Below are 22,061 nucleotides of genomic sequence, written 5' to 3'. Positions count from 1 at the left end.
GGTCTTGGGAGGCTCCCAAACCAGAATGGTATCTATCTTGGGCTGTAGGGATGCCACCTGGCCACTCCCCACCTGGTGTCCCAAGTACACTATAGAACCGTGTACTATTTGGCACCTGCTCACCTTAATAGTGAGGCCTGCCTTCTGCAGGGCCTCTAACACTTTCCAGAGGTGTTGTAGGTGTTCCTCCCATGTGGAACTAAACACAGCAATGTCATCCAGGTAGGCGGCACTGAACTCATCCAGCCCAGCCAACACCTGGTTGACCAAACTCTGAAAGGTGGCAGGGGCATTCTTCATCCCAAAAGGCATGACTTTAAATTGAAAGTGTCCATCTGGGGTAGAAAATGCTAACCTCTCCTTGGCCCCCTTCAGTTAAGGAAACTGCCAGTACCCAGATGTTCAGTCAAATGTACTGAGGTACTTGGCAGCTCCCAACTGGTCAATGAGCTTATCAGATCGGGGGATGGGGTGTGCGTTAGTCTTTCTGACCGCATTGAATTCCCGGTAATCCATGCAGAACCTGAGTTCTGGAGGGGCACCAGGTGCAGCAGCCTTTGGGACTAATACCACTGGGCTGGCCCAAGGACTGCTCGAGTACTCAATAACCCCTATGGTTAGAATGTTGGATATTTCATCCTTAATGCAAGCCATGACCCCTGTCAGTCACCCTGTACATTTTTTGCTTAATTAGTGTACTGTCCCCAGTGTCCACATCATGTGTGCACAAGTGTGTGACCATTAGGATCAGGGAAAACAGTGAGGCAAACTGTCCCAACACCTGGCGACAGTCACCCTGCTGCTCTTCAGTGAGGGAGGGGGAGAGGATCACTCCCTCCACAGACCCATCTTTTTCTCCTGCAAACAGGAGGTCAGGAAGAGGCTCACTCTCCTCCTCCACCCCATCATCTGTCGCAAGGAGCATGGACAGTTCAGTCCGCTCAAAGTGTGGCTTGAGGCGGTTGACATGCAGGACCCTTAAAGGGTTCCTTGGAGACTGCAAGTCCTCCAGGTAGATGATTTCACTCTTGCGCTCCAGCCAACCTGTCCGGAAGCACCCTAGGGTCCACTGGCACCATCATCCACACTTTCTGACCAGGTTGAAACTCGACTAGAGTGGCATTCCGGTCATGCCACCGTTTCATATCATCCTGTCTTGCTGATAGGTTTTCCTGTGCGAGACTCCTGAAGCGGGCAGTCTGCTTTCTCAAAGCCAGCATGTAGCTAAATACATCCTGGGGGAGTTTACTAGGAGCTTTCTCCAAAGCCTCCTTCACCAGACTCAAAGGTCCCTTCACAGGGTGGCCATAGATGAGCTCAAAGAGACTAAACCCAAGTCCCTTTTGAGGCACCTCCCTGTAAGCGAACAGAAGGCATGGCAAGAGGACGGCCCACTTCTGCCTCAAGGGCTCTGACAGGCCCTGAATCATGCCTTTCAAGGTGTGGTTGAATCTCTCAACCAGACCATTACTTTGGGGGTGGTAAGGTGCGGTGAACTTGTGGGTCACGCCACACACTTTCCACAGATACTTCATATACGTGGATATGAAGTTGGTACCCCTATCAGATACCCCTTCCTTGGGGAACCCCATGTGGGTAAAGAACCCCATCAGTGCCTGACCCACCACAGGGGAAGTGACTGACCTCAGAGGAATGGCTTCTGGGTACCAGGTGGCTTGGTCCACCAAGACCAGGATGAACCTGTTGCTCAAGGCTGTCTTGGGGTCCAGAGGCCCCACAATGTCAATACCTACCCTTTCAAAGGGAGTACTAACCACAGGTAAAGGTTGGAGGGGGGCCTTACATTTCCCCCCACTCTTGCCACTTGCCTGGCAAGTTGGGCAAGACCTACAGTGTGCCGCAGAACGCTTGCTCATCTGGGGCCAATAAAAGTGGGAGACAAGCCTCTTAAAGGTCTTGTCCTGTCCCAGATGTCCTGCCAAAGGCACAACATGAGCCAACCCCAGTAGGAAGGCCCTGAGGCACTGGGGTACCACCAGCATATGAGCTTTCCTAGGCTCAAGAACCTTAGGCTCTCTATACAGGAGGCCATCTTCCCATTAGATCAGGTCAGTACCTGTCTACTCGCCAGCCGCCTGGGCTGCAGCCTGCGGCCGCAGTCCCTCTAGAATAGGGCAAGTTTTCTGTGCTTCACAGAATGCCTCTCTGGTGGGTCCCCCTTCCTGCTACAACTGCGACAGCTCAGGGACCTCACCCAGTTCAGCCACCTGTTCCCCTGTAGGCTCCGGGGTGTCACCCTCAGGCTCCGCCTCATCTCAGACCATGGGAACTTCTGGGGCTGGTTTCCCACACCCCCTGCCCTTTTGCTTCTTGGCAGTCCCTCGGGCCACTGTTTCAGGCACCAGGGGCTCTTGACCACCTTGACGGGCTGCCATTGACCGGGTGGATATGCATACCCACCCAGACAGACCCAACATCTCCAAGTGAGACCTGTGTTCCACCTCCTTCCAAGGGGAATCCTCCATGTCATTGCCTAGCAAACAATCAACAGGCATGGTTGGACTCAAAGCTACCTTCAAGGAACCTGAGATCCCCCATTCAAATGGAACCTGTGCCACTCTGCACAGGCGCTCTGATTTGTCCACTGCAACTACTCGGTGAAGTACCCAAGGATAAATCTGCTCTTCAGACACCAGCTGACTCCTCACTGTAGTCACACTGGCTCCTGTGTCTCTCGGAGCCTCCACCCTCTGTCTATTGATGGTCACCCACTGCATGTATTTCTCAGTTTTCCCAGGCATGAGGGTTCCCTGGACCATCTCACTGTCCCCTAGTGAGACAAGGGCCATCTCAGCTGGCACCCAACCCACCTGGAACCAACTCCTCCCCAAGCGCTACACTGGCCAAACCCTGGGATGGCGCACCAGTGGGTGTCGGTGTACTTTTGGGACATTTAGGGTCCCCCCTCACATGACCGACCTGGTCAAATGCTTAGCACTTACGTGGGGGACTGCTTGCCACTGGCTTCCCCTTGGAGAACCATGGCTTCTTCTCAATGGGGGGTTGGGAATCCTTACCCTGGGAATCAGTTTGGGGCCGTTTACAGAACTCCCCCTGTTTACCCTAACCCCCATTTCTTCTGAGAGGGAACCTGCCCACCTTTGGTGTGGTCTCCCCCATACCTCTTCTGGACATTGGTGCTCTCCCAGCGGTCCGCTTCCTGCGCAAGCTTCTCAGGATCAGTCAGCTTGCTGTCAGTCAGGTGCTGGTGCAGCTCTGGAAAACATAAACTGTACACGTGCTCCCAAGCTATCAGATTGTAAAGCTCCTCATACGTAGTTACCTTACTGCCCTTCACCCAACCATCCAGTGACCTGCAATATGAATCAACACATTCCAACCATGTTTGGGATTCCTTCTTCTTATAGGACCTAAACTTATCCTTATACTGCTCAGGGGTGAGACCATATCTTGTGAGTAGGGCATCCTTCATGATAGTGTAGGTGAGATTTTAAGCATCCCCTAAGGCTGTCAGTGTGTCCCTCCGCTCTTCCTCAAAGTGCTTCCACAGACCTGCCCCCCAATGAGCCTCAGGGGCCATATTCATGTGGAGAGCAGACTCATACCCCTTGAGCCACAAGTATCTGTCACCTTCCCTCTTGTAATCCTTCACTAGGTCTTTCGGGATGTTCACCCTTCTTTCAGGCTGCACTGTGCTGTTGCTGCCACCATCTCTACTGGACTGTATCCTATGACCTAACTCATTTAAGCTACGCTCATGAGCCAGCAGTATCTTCCTTTCCTCAATGGCCATCCTTCTCTCTTCCATCTCCAGGCTGAGCTTCTTCAGCTCCAATTAGTACTCTCTTTCTGCCTGTCTGTCCTGCAACTCTTCAGGTGTCAGACCCTTGGAGGACACACTACTACCTGCCTTAGAGACTCTCTCCCTAGACACACCAGGCCCACCCACTACATCATTGTGCATGACTTGCACCTCTTTCTCCCCTTCCTGCTCAACATCTGTGTGGCCCTCGGTTTGTTTGGCTGTCACACAGGCCCTCAGCGCCTTTTAAAGCTCCTCCTTCTTGGATGAGCTCTTAATGGGACAGGCAAAATCCTGGCAGAATTGCTTCAACTGAGCTACTGTGTAGCTCGTCACTTTCTCAAGGTCAAAGGCAACTCCAGCTGATGCATCTTCAACTTGAGACATGATGAATATTTTTTAAAAGTGCAAAGTTCCAAAGGCAGAAAAACAAGTTCCCAAATGAAGTTTCAACAAAAAAGTCAATCAAGGGATCAGCAAGAAGTAGAACAAAAAGAAGTTCCAAAGAGAAAAGTAAAAATCACAAGACAATTACTATGTGGTCACTTAGTGGTCTGAACTCAAACAGTAGTGTACACTTAATCACTGTATGTCAAGTACAAATACAAGGCCAATCCCAACCGCTGATCACCAATGTTAGGAATGGGGTATTTGTTTAGCAGTCAGGTTACCCCCTGTCCAAGCAAGGAACCTCACTCTAGTCAGGGTAAAAGAGAATCACCCTCAGCTAAACCCCGCTCACCCTCTTGGTAGCATGGCACGAGCAGTAGGCTTAACTTCAGAGTGCTAGGTGTAAAGTATTTGTACCAACACACACAGTGACCTAATGAAAACACTACAAAATGAAACAACAAAGATTTAGAAAAATAGAACATATGTATCTAAACAAAACATGACCAAAATGACAAAAATCCACAATACACAAGTCAAGTTATCACTAAAAATGCAAAAAGAGTCTTCATGTAATTTTAAACACAAAGCTAATGCTGTTAGCATGAAAATGTACCTTGGGTGTGTCAAAAATAACCCAGCACGGGCGAGTGTGCGTTAAAAAGGGCTTGCGATGCGTCAATATCACTCACAAGCAAGACCTTGAGTTGTTTCTCCTTTAGTCGGGTCGGCGTGCGTCATTTCTTCTCTCCACAGGAGAGCGATGCGTCGATCAGGTCAGCATTCTTGGGTCCGGGCAGGCCGTGCGTTGTTTTTACATGCCCAGTGGTGTTTGCATTAGAAATCCAGCTGCACGATGATCCGAAAACCATGCAGCGCAGGTTGTGATCTCACCAGCCTCCGTCAGCGATGCTGTGCGCGATATCTCCATCCCCGGGCATCGATCATCGGGTCACTTTGCAGACGAGTGCCGATTTTTTGCCAGAAAGCCAGCGGCACGTTGATTTTTCAGCCGCAGAGCGGAGTCGCGTCAATCTTTTCCCCGCACGGCGGTCTGTGCTTGGAGTTCTCATTCTTGAGCTGCCAGCTTCTCCTTTCAGAGTACCAGGAACTGAATGGGCCCAACTTGGCAGGGTAGGAGTCTCTCCAGAGACTCCAGGTGCTGGCATAGAGAAGTCTTTGCTGTCCCTGAGGCTTCAAATAACAGGAGGCAAGCTCTAAATCAAGCCAGTTGAGATCTTCACAATAAGGAAGGCAACACAAAGTCCACTCGCACAGGCAGAAGCAGCAACTGCAGGATAGCTCCAAAAAACACAGTCACGGGCATGGCAGCTCTTCTTCCTCAGCTGATCAGCTCTCCTCCAGGTAGAAGTTCTTCTTGGTTTCTATAAGTGTTCTAAATTCTGTGGTTTTGGCTGCCCTTCTTATACCCAATTTCTCCTTTGAAGTAGGCCTACTTCAAAGGAAAGTCTCTTTTTATTGTGAAATCCTGCTTTGACCCAGACCAGGCCCCAGACACTCACCAGGGGGTTGGAGACTGCATTGTGTGAGAGCATGTACAGCTCTTTCAGGTGTGAGTAACCACGCCTCCCCTCCCTCCTAGCACAGGTGGCTCATCAGGATATGCAGGCTACACTCCAGCTCCTTTTGTGTCACTGTCAAGGCAGACGTGCAAACAGCCCAACTGTCAAACTAACCAAGACATAGAATCCACAAGCAGACAGAGTCACAGAATGGTTTAAGCAAGAAAATGCCAACTTTCTAAAAGTGGCATTTTCAAACACACAAACTCAAAACCAACTTCACTAAAAGATGCATTTTAAAATTGTGAGTTCAGAGACCCCAAACTCCATATGTCCATCTACTCCCAAAGGGAATATGCACTTTAATTATACTTAAAGGCACTCCCCATGTTAACCTATGAGGGAGATAGGCCTTGCAACAGTGAAAACCGAATTTGGCAGTATTTCACTGTTAGGATATATAAAGCACATTACTGTATGTCCTACCTTAACCATACACTGCACCCTGCCCTTGGGGCTACCTGGGCCTACCTTAGGGGTGGCTTACATGTAAAAAAAGGGAAGGTTTAGGCCTGGCAAGTGGGTACACTTGCCAAGTCGAATTTACAGTTAGAACTGCACACACAGAGACTACATTGGCATTTCTGAGACATGATTACAGAGCTACTTATGTGGGTGGCACAACCAGTGCTACAGGCCAACTAGCAGCATTTGCTTTATAGGCCCTGGGCAACTCTAGTGCACTTTACTAAGGACTTACTAGTAAATCAAATATGCCAATCATGGATAAGCCAATTACATACACAGTTTTTAAAGGAGCACTTGCACGTTAGCACTGGTTAGCAGTGGTAAAGTTCCCAGAGTAACAAAGTCAGCAAAAACAGAGTCCAGCACACTTCAACAACCTGGTAAACAGAGGCAAAAAGTTAAGGGAGACCACGCCAAGGATGAAAGTCTAACAATGCCATTTGCAGGAACAATGCCATCTGCAGCCCTTTTTCCCATATCCCTTAAAAAACAAAATGTTAGCTGTATTTTGGCTAATCCCTTGGTCTTCTGCAGGGGAACCCACAACCCTAAGATGTTGGGAAAGAAGGACACAAATTTGGTGTGGATAGCTTGTGTGAACAAAAAGTTATGAGGGCCTAAGCGCAAACTACCCGAAATAGCCAAAAAAAGGCTCGGTACCCCAGGGGAAAAGGCCTGGCAACAAAGGGGTTTACCACAGTCAACAGCTCTGCATGAGACCTTTTCTTGTTTTACGTACTGGAACATCTAGGATCGTATCCCTCCTCTTTGATATTTAGCAGCTGCATTCTTGGTCAGGTCCTTAAAAAATATGAGCTGCATTTCCACAAGTACACTAATGAGACAACTTCAAATCTGACTAGTTCTGCATTGGATGGGGTGCGCTGATCAAGTACTCTTTCATTCACGTTTTTGACCTCCTACCAAGAGTGGAGCCTGCACCAATCACATCACAGAAAATTATGAACCAGGTGATCTGGTCATCAAATAAACATAGGTGTCAAAGGCATCTTGTCAACATTTTCATAATGTGGAAAAAACATCTGCTCCTGATAAGTGCACAAATAGTTTATCTTTTTTATATCTGGCTATGAGACTCCAATAATATGTAATGTGATTTATAAAGGTAATCTTCACATGCTTACAAGCCTCAAAGACTTCAGTACTGGACACCACAATGGTAGGAAACTACTGAGATTGGACTTTCGAAATCATCTTTGAAAGCTCTCACTTAGGTGTCGGTGAAGTCTAGGACAAAGTTCAAATCTCACACATCATGTAAAATTCCTTCTGAGGCAAAATACCTGAAAACCAGCAAAGCTACCACCACATTACAACCCTGGTCAGATTTTCCGATCAGCTTCCTATCACACGATCCTCTGACCATTCCTTAATGTAGCAAATGAATACTGGTTGCTCATTTGGAGAGTAAGGTCCCAAGTCTAGACCGCCATGAATGACGCTTTGACCCCCAGACCAAAAATACCTACAATTCAAGAAACTTTCAAATGCAGATCTGAATAGACAATCTGTGCAGAAAGAATTTCAGAAATGGCGCCTCAGTCAGTAAACTGGCCGATAACGTTGCCAACACTTATCTCTAAAAGCAAGAGCTCTTAAATGTTTCTAAAGTGACACACGGGGCCTTATACAACTGCTAAATTAAAAAAAATGAAAGTGGTAATTCTGCAACTTTGAAAGTTAATCTATAGGCTAGAACAAAACGTAAAATATAGTTGTAACATAGGTTCTTGGAAGTGATCACTGAATAATGAATTGTCACTAAGTTAAATTCCTTCGGCTTACATATAGATATCGGACAGGCTTCAAAAGAACACATGTATTGTCAATAAAATTATTTCTTTGCTAAAATTTGGCTTCTGCCCTGGTCGAAGTAGCAGAAACGTTTATGCGATTCTCTGCCGTGTGGCATCCTAAGTGAAAGCACGTTTCCACTTTTATCCAATAAATACGTTTACGAGCTGTAGGTCCAGGTTATTGCAGAATAGTTGAAGGTAAAGGCAGCGAGGCAGCTTAGGAGGGAGTTATGAGGCACCCGTGTCAAAAGCTTTTGAGAGGTCAATGGACATTTCAAATCAAACACTTGTTATTGCCAAAGGCAATAAAAAGGAAATTGAACGAACATAAAAGGCATGGCAAGCTTATTTTGTGGAGATTGAAAACAAAAACTAGTTTGTGGGCCATGGTTTTACCCTAAGGGGTAACTGAACTAAACACATATTAACGCACCTAAAAATATTATATCCATCCTCCATAATACCTTACCTTCAGAGCAGTGGGAATGGATCAGCCTCTGCAGAGATCTGTCTGCAACCTGAAGGTCAAGAGCTTGAATATCTGAAGGGGGTATGGGCAACTCACCCATTTATTGTCAATTATATTAGTATGAGCGAGATCGTGGGCATTACATTGTTTGAAAATGTAAGACATAAAATACTTCTTAACTATCCACTCATCAATACTAATAACAACAAAACCAACATTATTAATATTATTATTAGTGGTGTTACAAATGAGGTTTTTCTTTTTGTTATACTTATTCTTATTCTCTTTCTTATTCTTATTAGTTTTCTCAATCTTATTATACTGGGTTGTAGAGGGCTGTTGCTGAACTTCTGCTCCAACATTCCAAAGATCATCTTAATAGTTCTACCTGTTCAGTTCAGAATATGCTTCCCTAACTGGTGGTTCCACCCCTTCTGCCTTGGAATACTCCGATTGTTAGAAGTCCTTTCCGAGGTTATACGCCTTCCCCTGCAGTTCGAGCCTATTATTAGAACAGAGGCCTATGGAGGCGGGCTATAAAGGAATGCTAATATTATAGTATTGCTGTTGTCACTAAAATTATTGTGAGTTATAATCTTAACTGTGATTAACAGCGGCAGCAGATGCCTAACTCAAGGGAAGGGGTGGGGGAGACGGACACATGGGGCAAATATAAATACATAAAATACCTTGATACCTCTGTTCCTGCCGCCTTGCTCATCACTCTTCTTGCCAGAACAGGTTCCCCAGTAATCCTGGCGCTGCTTTAATGCTAAACCTAGCATGAAAGCAGCATTAGGGTTGGTCTAAGCGGCTGGGACACAGCCTTGGGGTCTTTGCAGTTTCTTCAGCCCAGCAGGCAAACACAGTGGGCTGGATAAACCTAAATGAGAATGTGTGTTTGGCCGACCTGAGACGCCAAACACACATGCGCACTTAGGTGCACTCTCTCCTCTACCTACCTCCCACCTCCCGTGGCCCATCCCCACCCCTCCCTGCACTGCTGGCTGATCTGGCAGCAGAAAAAAAATAGCTATTGTTTTATTTTTCTTCTGCCGGCTCAGCAAGGGGGGCGAGGCTCCTTCCCATAGTTAAGGAGCTGCTGCTGACTCATAATAGTCTGACAAGCATTCCGAGTGTGTGGGTTTGTTGAAAAAGGGTTATTGGTATTATTTTTTAATCAAATAGGCAGTAATGGAGCCCCCATGATGTGCCTTCACACTTTCCTAAAGTGAGCAACTCTCCACTTATCCGTTTTCAGCTACTTGATTTGAGCTATCTTTAAATACATTCCTTAAGTCTTCACTAGGAACTATTTCGAGAAGCTGCTTTGCAAACACATACACGTTTTAGATTACAAAACTGCAGGCGTGAACAAAATGTTGGCAACATACTTATCAAACGGTAAATGTAGGAGAAAGACTTGCAATGTGACCTTTACAACTGATTGTTGAGAGTCCACGAATCATAAGATGCAGCTTATGGATTTCCTATGAGCATTCCAGAGAGACCCGTGACCTTTCATATTTCTATCTGTGATAACATTGATGATTTTAGATTTTGTGTAAAACCTTGCACTTACGAGTTTATTCTTTGAATTCATACCATTTTCATATTTCTGTCATTTTTTAAAGGAGAGCCTAGGAATTGCTATAATTGGGGTTACACATAAATGGTATATAAATAAAGGCAAGTAGTTCACTGAAGCCCCTTTTCATTTGCATGACGAATAACTTAAGGCAGAGAGTTTTGAAATGTTTATCTAACACCCGAAAATAATGAGGCTACATATTTATACTAGCCTGCTTTGGTATCCCCATTTATCTGTAATGAGTGGGCAGCCCTTTAGAATAAACAAAATGAGTACATATACACATAAGCTTCCTTAGATGTGCACAATGAACAGTGTGACTCCTTAAAGTTAGACTGCCTATCTCACCCTCATCTATGGCCACAGCCATACCGCTCAGGACTCGTGTTCCACTTGCCGATAATGCATTTCAGACATGGATGGAAGGGGCTCCAGAGACATGTGCACAGTATACCACTAAGCCATCTGTGAAGAGAAAGTACAGGGCTTGCTAGGCGAAGGTGGATAGTGTGGACGCAGGAAAAGCTCATTCAAAGGAGAGGCGCAGAAGAGTGGAGCATCAGGTTGCAGGACTGGCCAAGTGCTGTACGAAATTAAATGAAAAGTATTTATAAAGCGCAAATAAACACCACAGAACAGGGCACCTTCACGCAACAAACATGTAGTACACAGTGCTAATGCAGATATGTTAATTTGAAATTGTAATGAATGTTTGTGCATTTTGATGAACAAGAAAATGATAGTAAAAATTAAACATAGAAAAATCTATGTGATTTGAAAATGTGCCCACGAAGAGAGGCTGCCATCATTCACCAGTTATACTAAAATGACTAAAATGTGTGAAATATTGGGAATGCATAACAAAAATATAGTAATATGTCATATTAAGATATTCAACGTGTGTTTTGCATTATATTGTGGAGCTAACTTAGCTGAAGTTGTGGCCTAGTTTTGCCAGGGCTCATGCAGAAGCTGAATTATTAGCACTGTAGAGAAGTTGATATATTGACCATGAACCATTCGCTGTCAAGGTCTGCTTAGCTATAATTTTCGGCAATGTACCGACGGACAGGAGATGAGTGAATCAAATTGCAACATACGTTGTGGAGAGCAGACAAGATGTACTTTCCCAGGACTCGAACAATAGAGACACTGACGATGCAACATTTTCGATAACTGATGAGTCGGATGATCAGGACATTGTACAGTCAACCAATCATCGAACTGAGAACAGCGTTATCTTAGAACTTATAGATTTGTAAAATAAACATTATTGGTTAGGGTAATAACTGGTGATTGACTGACCAATTAGGAATTAGGGGGATGGACTGGGTAACCTGAATAAAAAGTCATGACAAATAGCAAAAACCTCAGATGCGAGGGGAGTACTGATGCAGAAGTTAGATGTCGGAAGACGCGATTCGAGATTCTGTCATTGGCCTCATGATCTTGAGAACCTGATGCGTTGCTGATCGATTGATGACCTGAAGACGAAGACTGACTTTGTTGCTGATCCATTCTGTGGATAGGTAGCTATGCCAATGTGACTGTTAATTGTTGTGCCTTTCTTTCTAGGTTCCAACTGTGCTGTTTAAATAGTTTTTCTTTTAGCTAGATGTTTTTTAAATTTGTGTTCTAAACTGTTTTCACATGAAGTCCCACATGCTAATGCTAATCTGGGTTAGGCAAGGTTCCTTTGGGTGACGTTGACAGTGACAAATGATTGACAAACTGATTGCTGAACTTTGGTGTTGATGCTGTTATAATTCATCTTTGTTAGCTTATGCTGAAGCATTCGAGTATATGTTTTCTCAAGTTCTGATTAGATTATGTAATTGGTGGTCATTAATGAACTAATTCTGAGTTGATTGAATAAAGTTTGAATTAATCTCATGACTTAGAATTGTAACAAACAGGGAAATAAAATTGATAAAACGTATAATTGGGTTGTGGTTATTCATGAGATGTTGATGCTATTTCAATGATGACTAATGTTTTGCTTATTGAATATTAATTGTGTATAGATTATTGATGGTCATTGGTTACCTCATAGCTAGGATACTCCATGCGATCCAAAAGGTTGATCGACCTATACGCGTCCCCTTGTAAGTTTACTTACTAAGGACCAGGCGCGCTAGCAACAGTTTTTGACAATAGTCCCTCAATTGTAAAAGCACTACTAAGGTTAGGTGGAAAGCCATGTTTTACGAAGATTTCTAAAATCCATTTCATTTTCAGGTAATCTGATGAGAGGGGGGAGCTGATTCCAGGCATTAGCCCCCTAGTACAAACGTGGATCTACCTCCTCTAGTTTGTAACCTAAATCTGTAGAAGTTTGTTGTTAGAGGATTCTAATTACCACATGTAGAAAGGTTTTTAGCGGTTCAAAACGGCAAATTGGGCCATTTGCGACAGCTAAATAGTCCTTTGACATGTACCAACCCTATTTTGCGACTCATTAAACAATTACAAAATCACAAAATAAGGTTCGCAAGTTGGTATTAGGAAGGGGAGTGTTAAGGGCACTCCTACCTAATAGCAAATTGCAGGGGCATATATGAATGTTTTGCGACTGGAATGCATTCACAAAATATTTACCTTTTACTGATTCTGTGAAGGAGGTGGTAACCCATTCGCAAGCAGGAAGGGGTCCCTATGGGTCAACAGAAGGTTTAGGCCTGGCAAGTGGGTACACTTGCCAAGTGGATTTGGCAGTTTAAAAACTGCACACACAGACACTGCAGTGGCAGGTCTGAGCCATGTTTACAGAGCTACTAATGTGGGTGGTACAACCAGTGCTGCAGGCCCACTAGTAGCAAAGCTGTGTTACTGCAATATTTATCCCAGCATCCATCACATTTTAGAATACCAGAATGCCAGATCCATGCTTTACTATTTTGTCTCCAGTTGTTTCCCAATTCTGACAAAGGCTAGCTCCTTTTTCTTTTAAATGTATTCAGGAAACTCTCACATCTGAGGTTCCAGATGCTAATGACTTCATTTCAGGGATGATTTAATTGTAAAAGGGAGCTCCCCAGCACCGAACATTGACATGTGCTTCAGCATGACACAGGCCCCATTTGAGGCCCATTCAATAGGAATCCTTAAAGTTGAATAATTGGCCAAAGAGCTCTCGGTGAAATGTTATTTCAACTAGGACTAATATGTGTGAGCTGCAAGTGGTTTTGATGAGAAAAAAGAATTAGCGTTTTTGCTAACAACACTGAAGTTCAGGCAGGCAATACAATAACACACAAGGAATTTAAATATTCAGAACCCAGTGCTTTCCTGAACGTTGTCAAGCGGATTTATCTATGAGCTTAATATGTGAAGTTTGCAGTATTTTATTAACAAAATTTAGAAGAACAGAGTTAAGGATATTTCTTTTTTAAATGCACAATACTGCAATAAGAGAATGTTATGCATCTTATTATGATTGCACAAAATACCTTGAAAGGTTGCCCCATGTTTGATGCATAATGCAACACATAATTAACAACTACAACCTGGGGTCTGTAACATGTCACTGAGCCTCCAGTAGAAGGTAAATGATGAGCCATGTCAACAGCCACTACAGTGAAAGATTGACATTTCACTATCTCATTGCAGGGGATGATACCTTACTTCCTATCAACCTGCCTGTCCTGGATATTACAGATGACATGGATTACCAGCTGCTAACCATCAATGAAGAGACTCTCCAAGATGTCCTAGGTTCCCTCCAGACACCAACTCCAGTCGCAGGGAGGACACACAGCATTGTGGGGTCTCCACATGAACCACCCAACTAGAAACACACAGCACCAACCAGTCCTGCAACAGCCCTGAACTTCGAGGACCCAGTCATCACCTTTCAGAGGACAGTGGTAGGAGTCCAGTGGGAACTGGCCAAGCAGGTGCAGGTGGGGATGGAGATCATGGCAGGCAGCCTTGAGGGAGTACAGAGGTGCCTCAGTCCAAATAAGGACAACTCAGCTGCCATCAGAGGCACCACCTCCCCGCTATGTGGACTCCAGCAGTTCCTGGCCAACATAGCTGCTGTCATGAGGCAAATGCTTCAACAATTTCCTCCCAAAGTGGCAGCAGCATGATAGATAATAGGCGGGGGGCTATACAAAATGCTCTAGAGTCCATACAGTGGGAACTGGCCTTCCTGAGAGAAAACTAGGCTTCCTACCACCATGATGTAGCTGCGGTGTTGAGAAATCAGCAGTTCATTCTTCCTGCAGTGATGCCTTACATGTTCCCACAAATGGCAGCTGCCGGGACCTTTGATTCCACATCTCTATCCCCTGATGTGTGTGTGGCCCCCTCAACTTCAACAACAGCACCACCCATGGCATAGGAGACACCACACACATCAGAGGATGAAGATATATAAGGAACAACATTCACACGGAAAACTGCCCGTGAGCACCAGTCTGTGCCACATGGACAGTATCTCCCTAGTTCTGTGCTTAAGATCATGCCAAGGATGTTACAGCTGGCTAGGTGCCCTCTTCACTCGCTGTTGACTTATCTGCTATAGACTGTCATCATCTCAATTCCTACCTATTGTCAATTTGGACACCTCCTCACTAATGCACACTTCTCCTACCAATGTGTCATGACATATCCTGGACTCTGAATGGACAACAAATGGCTCGGGAGCTCTCATGGAGTCTGTGAACTGGACATTGTATTGCATTGGAAAATAAACTTGCACATGTAAATGCATCTCCACATGTATCATGTCATCTCTTACTGTGATCCATCAACTCATCTTAATGTATGCATTGTGTGAAGCAATGTCAATGAGAACAGAACCTAATTACATGTGTGGTTTACTGTCAGACACAAAGCTACACACTAGGACTCTAACATAAAAAAGGTGACTGATGGTGTTGTGGGCTTTAACCAACTTACAGAGCCTTAAAAACATTTACAGAACAGATGCCCATGCAAGTTGACATGTGGCATGCATGGGTCGGAACAAAGGACCAGATGTAGTTAATTCCTGATTTGCGACTCGCAAATTGCGAGTCAGAGAGACTTGCAATTTGCGAGTCGCAATTCAGGATGCAGGATGGTGTCCCTGACACCATCTGCGACTTGCACGGGGGTCGCAAAGGCCCACCTCATTAATATTAATGAGGTGGGTCTCAATTTGCGACCCCCTTGTGACTCGCAGCACTCACAGGGATGGTGGCCTGCTAGAGACAGCAGACCACCATGTCTGTGACTGCTTTTAAATAAAGTAGTTTTTGTTGTTGTAATGCAGCTCGTTTTCCTTAAAGGAAAACGAGATGCATTGCAAAATGAAAAAATGTTTTCGATGCCATTGACACTGGTGGTAACTGCGATTGCTTTGCGACCGCGTTTGCGGTCACAAAGCAATGCAGCATCACGCTGCGACTCACAATTAGGAAGGGGAACACCAGGTTACCGACTCGCAAAACGGGAATTGGGCATCGCGATGTAGGTTTTGCATGTTGCAAACAGCGAAATCCACTGTTTGCGACGTGCAAAACATTTCCTACATCTGGCCCCAAGTGTCTTGAACTGTCCCTGATGAGAGCATCAGTACAATTAATATGTGTGGAACAGAAGAGGCAAAATTAATCAGTGATGGGCAGCTGCCATTGTGCCAGGGTACATATACCAAATAAGTTTAAGTAATATGTGCCACACTTTACGAGATTATTTGTGGCAGACCTCAGCGATGACAGTTGAAGTTCCATTCTTACCTGTCAAAGATTCTGTAAACATACACAATTTGATTGTCAGGACCTGGAGATGACAAATGTTTTGAGTAGCTGATGTCATATTGTAGCCAATCTGTCAGCTCCTTGGTCATTGGGGATACACATAATAATACATGTAAATCAATACAGAAAGCATTCCCTAATGCATTCTTCTAACTTGGTCAGTGCAAACATGAGAACACCCAGACACTTAATCAACATGGACACCTAATTGTCTACAACTAACAGGTTTTATTGGAACTTAAAAACAACATCTTATTAAAACATAACCTAGACTCTATCCTACACTAAAGTAAACTATACTAATGTATCTAAACTTACCCCTACAGCTATCTATCCCAGTCTTATGTTATCTTACACATTTAACGCCATACACCAAACATTGTCCCCTCCGCCCCTAAATAGACAAGATACGAGTAGGACAACATTAACTAAAGTTAAATATATACTAAATCAACCTATATCTGAAACCAATATATATATTTTTGTAAATTGTTTTTTTTTGGGGGGGGTTAAACACAGAGCCCCACACATAACCCCATCCAAACCCCCCAAAACAAAAAACATACCGGAAACCTACCCCAAACTATACTTACTCTATTCGACAACTAATCTATTTAACTAACCTATCACTACCCACCTGAAACCCACAAAAACTGATTACAATATACATCAGGAGAAGGGAAGGAACTGGGAGGCTGTGCATTAACATGATTACAGATTCTTCAGATTTTTTTGTAATATTTCAACAACTTGAAATTGTAAGCATTGTCCTGCTCAAGTTTGTCCATCCTCACCATAATGGCTCCCATATCCATCCTCATGACCACCTTAAAGTTTGAGGATGTGGCTGCTGCAAGTGACTGTCGTGGTGGCTGTGTGGGCATAGGTGCTGTTGATGTGGCGAGGGTTGGACCAGCTGAGACACCCCTGATATCATGCTCGATATGCTCTGTACTTTTGCGACCGCTTTCAGAGGTCCTCCATGTGGGAAAGCAAACCAAGCCCCCGAAGATTTTTCCCGCCGATATCTCCTGCCCATCTTCTGGTACCCTGCCTGTAGCCATCAAGACCCTTCAAACCTGCCATGCAGTGACAGTGAAAAGTCCAAGAAAAGCAATAATAATGCAGGCAAAGAAGTATCCACAGTGGAGACAGCGTCGTCCTAGTTGGAAGAAGGTTTGCCGAGTCGTGCTGTGTTACAAAGAAAAGGCCAAAGAAAGGAATCCAAGATGGGTGACGAGAATTGGGAAGGTTAAGTTCTAGTTCTAGTGTTGCATTCAATTTAGTTTCTAGGATATGCGCAATCCGCTTGAGAGCTTTGCACTTCAACTCTGATCTGACAGGAATCCAGATGTACAGAGAGAGCACGTCTTTTGAGGTAAACGTCTTCTGTGAGGAAAACTAGACTTCGCATGTATTCTTACAGATAATGAGTTAGCTGCAGATAATAATTCTTGAAGTAAAAGCATTTACAGATACAGAAAGTTTTTCTGAGTTCTCTAAAGAGTTTTTGGCTGGAATGGACTATTAAGAACATTCAAAGAATATTAAGATATTCTAACAACAAACCAAATTATCTAGAAAACAATATACAAATAACAAACTTAAGAAATCTACAAATGGAAGTTCAATTCACATTTTTTCAACAAGGCACACAAGTTATCCTTGATAAAAAAAAAGTCATTAAAAGACAGTCAAGAGGAATCTTTAACACACCTAATGCAACCAAAAATAACTATTAACTATATATATATATATATATATATATATATATCAACCCTGCTGAATAAATAAAAAAGTGTAAAGAAACATATTCACAATTGAAAATCTCATCACAAGAGTCAAGAAGCAGACAATTATTCTTGTTCTTTTGAGAACTATTTCAAGAAGTTCATTTTCATATCAATAATAAACATTTACACCAACAGAGAGAGGCAAATCCTCAGGCAGATCAGGGTGAGTGAGTATAACATTGGATGTCAGAGAAAATTAATTGTTAGTTAATAAGAAGTATAGTAATATATAATACTGTGTCCCTAGTAATTGTGAATGTGATTTTTCAGGTGCCGATATCCAGTCAAGCAGTGAGGTGGCAGACTGAGTACTTGACGAAACATCATCTCTAAGGCAGTCTCTCTAAATCCCATTCCCCTTTCCGCTTCCAGGGTTCTTAACCCCTTCGCTGCCAGGCCTTTTCCCCCTCAGGTGCCAGGCCTTTTTTGGCTATTTGGGACAGTTCGACTTAGGCCCTCATAACTTTTTGTCCACATAAGCTACCCATGCCAAATTTGCATCCTTTTTTTTAACATACTAAGGATTCTAGAGGTACCCAGAGTTTGTGGGTTCCCCTGCAGGAGACCAAGAGACAAAATGGGAAAAAAGAGCTGCAGAAGAAGGCTGGTGATTTTTTTCCCTAAAAATGACATCAACAAAGGGTTTCTGGTGCTAAAATCAGCGGCTTCCCAACTTTCAGGAACAGGCAGTCTTAAATCAGAAAACCCCATTTTCCAGCACAATTTTGGCATTTTACTGGGACATACCCCATTTTTACTATTTTCTGTGCTTTCAGCCTCCTTCCACTTATTGACAGCAATGGGTGTAAAACCAATGCTGGATCCCAGAAAGCTAAACATATCTGAAAAGTAGACACAATTCTGAATTCAGCAAGGGGTCATACAAGGTTTTCCTACAGAAAATAACTGCTGAAATAAAAAAAAAATGAAATTGAGGTAAAAAAACAGCCATTTTTCTCAATGTTTTACTCTGTAACTTTTTCCTGTAACTTTTTCCTGCGATGTCAGATTCTTGAAAACAATATATCGTTACATCTGCTGGACTCTTCTGGTTGTGGATATATAGGACTTGTAGGTTCATCAAGAACCCTAGGCACCCAGAGCCAATAAATGAGCTGCACCTTGCAATGGGTTTTCATTCTATACCAGGTATACATCAATTAATTTGCTGAAATATAAAAAATGAAAAACAGGTAACAAAAAAAGCTTTGTATTTCCAAAATGGCCACAAGATAAGGTGCTGGGAAGCAGTGGTTATTTGCACATCTCTGAAATCCAGGGTCCCCATACTAGGATGTGAATTAGAGGGCATTTCTCAAATAGACATCTTTTTTACACACTGTCTTACATTTGGAAGGAAGAAATGCAGAGAAAGACAAGGGGCAATAACACTTGTTCTGCTATTCTGTATTCCCCCAAGACTCCCGATAAAAATGGTACCTCATTTGTGTGGGTAGGCCTAGTGCCCGCAACAGGAAACGCAACATGGACACATCACATTTTTGCATTGAAATATGATGTGTTTTTTGGAAAGTGCCTAGCTGTGGATTTTGGCCTCTAGCTCAGACGGCACCTAGGGAAACCTACCAAATCTGTGTATTTTTTAAAAGTATACACCTAGGGGAATCCAAGATGGGGTGACTTGTGAAGCTCTCATCAGGTTCTGTTACCCAGAATCCTTTGCAAACCTCAAGGTTTGGCTAAAAAAACACTTTTTCCTTACATTTCGGTGACAGAAAGTTCTGGAATCTGTGAGCGGCCACAGATTTCCTTCCACTCAGTGTTCCCCCAAGTCTCCTGATAAAAATGGGACCTCACTTGTGTGGGCAGGCCTCTTGCCCGCGACAGGAAATGACCCAAAACACAACATGGAGTCATCATATTTTCCAAAAGAAAACAGAGCTGTTATTTTGCAAAGTGCCTAGCTGTGGATTTTGGCCTCTAGCTCAGCCGGTACCTAGGAAACCCTACCAAACCTGTGCATTTTTTAAAACTAGACACCTAGGGGAATCCAAAATGGGGGTGACTTGTGAAGCTCTCATCAGGTTCTGTTACCCAGAATCCTTTGCAAACATCAAAATTCGGCCAAAAAAAACACTTTTTCTTTATGTTTCGGTGACAGAAAGTTCTGGAATCTGAGAGGAGCCACAAATTTCCTTTTACCCAGCTTTCCCCCAAGTCTCCTGATAAAAATGGTACCTCACTTGTGTGGGTGGGCCTGGAGCCCACGACAGATAATGCCCCAAAACACAACGTGGACACATCAGATTTTCCCAAAGAAAACAGAGCTGTTGTTTGCAAAGTGCCTAGCTGTGGATTTTGGCCTCTAGCTCAGCCTGAACCTAGGGAACCCTACCAAACGTGTGCATTTTTTAAAACTAGACACCTAGGGGAATCCAAGATGGGGTGACTTGTGGGGCTTTCACCAGGTTCTGTTACCCTGAATCCTTTGCCAACCTCAAACTTTGGCCAAGAAAACACTTATTCTTCACATTTCGGTGACACAAGGTTCTTGATTCTGAGAGGAGACACAAATTTCCTTCCACCCAGTGTTTCCCCAAGTCTTCCGATAAAAATGGTACCTCACTTGTGTGGGTAGGCCTAGCATCCGCGACAGGAAATGCCCCAAAACACAACGTGGACACATCACATTTTCCCAAAGAAAACAGAGGTGTTTTTTGCAAAGTGCCTAGCTGTGGATTTTGGCCTCTAGCTCAGCTGGCACTTACGGAAACCTACCACACCAGTGCATTTTTGAAAACTAGACACCTAGGGGAATTCAAGATGGGGTGACTTGCATAGCTCTCAGCAGGATCTGTTACCCAGAATCCTGTGCAAACCTCAAAAGTTGGCTAAAAAAAACACTTTTTCCTCACATTTTGGTGACAGAAAGTTCTGGAATCCGAGAGGAGCCACAAATTTCCTTCCACCAAGCTTTCCCCCAAGTCTCCCAATAAAAATTATACCTCACTTGTGTGGGTAGGCCTAGTGCCTGTGAAAAGAAATGCCCCCAAAACACTATGTGGACACATCAAAATTATCAAATACAAAACTAACTGTTTTTGCGGGGACACCTGCGCTTTTCGCCTTGGACTCAGCAGCCATATAGGGAAACCTAGCATACCCAAACATTTCTGAAAACTAGACACCCAACGGAGTCCAAGGAGATGTGACTTGGTTGATCATCCAGCATTTTTTTTACCCAGAATCCTTTGCAAACATCAAAATTTGGCTAAAAAAACACTTTTTCCTCACATTTCGGTGACAGAAAGTTCTGGAACCTGAGAGGAACCACAATTTCCTTCCACCCAGCGTTCCCCCTAGCCTCCCGATAAAAATTATACCTCACTTGTGTGGGTGACCCAGGTGCCTGCAACAGAAAAAGGCCAAAAACCTGAGAGATTGAGGGGATAGCACAGCGAGTTGATAAGCACATATTTTTCTTTTATACATATTTAGGCTGACTCTGCTTTGGGGACCCACACAAGTGAGGTATAATTTTACTTGGGAGACTGAGGGGAATGCTGGGTGGTAGGGAATTTGTTTCGGAGCGGTGATCCTACTAAGAAACGTGAGGAAAATATGCTCTTTTTAAGCAAATTTTGAGGCTTGCAAAGGAGTCTGGGTAAGAAAATGTTGGGGGATTCAGGCAAACCAAACCTCCCTGGACCTCTTGGGTTGTCTAGTTTTTAAAAATGTCTGGGTTTGGTAGGTTTCCCTAGATGAAGGCCGCACCCGGGACCAAAAACATAGGTGCCTCTAACCCAAAACACAGGTAGTTTTGCAATAGATCATCATTTTGATGTGTGCACATACTTCTGTGATGTTCCAAACACTAAAATTGTGAAAAGAAATGCACTTAGGTTATGTTAAAAAGGCCCATCACCCACCAACTAAGTTGGTGGCATGCTTCATCATCGGGGTCCCACCTGAGACACCTAGCGTGTCACAGGTGTGCTGCGAAGCCTGATTACAGCGGAGCAGGTTTTGTCATTTTAACCACACATACTGGTTGGATTTTGCATGAGGGTTAGGGATGGTTCAGTAGATAACATTTTGTTAACAAGAGATTTCACAAAAACAAAATGCACTGTTAATAACTGAAAGGCCAAAAAACTGAACCAATGACTCACAACTTGTGAGCTGCAAAGCCACGACAAGGCACCAACAGCTTTAGAGTCCATTCATACACCTTTCATAGATGAACAAGACCATTCACATGCCATGGGCCCCGCACATTACAACACTTGCATCGACAGACGCGCCACTCAAGGGCCCATCACTTACATAAGCCCACATGCCTGATACAGCAATCACACTAGCTGATGAGAGTCTGTGGACTGACATTTGGCTAGCACCGCCAGCCAAGCGCCATTCCACACACACCGCCAGCCAAGCACCACCCACGCACACCACCAG

Source organism: Pleurodeles waltl, chromosome 8 (assembly GCF_031143425.1).
Source record: "Pleurodeles waltl isolate 20211129_DDA chromosome 8, aPleWal1.hap1.20221129, whole genome shotgun sequence".
NCBI classification, from domain to species: Eukaryota; Metazoa; Chordata; class Amphibia; order Caudata; family Salamandridae; genus Pleurodeles; species Pleurodeles waltl.
Note: the sequence above shows the minus strand (reverse complement) of the source record.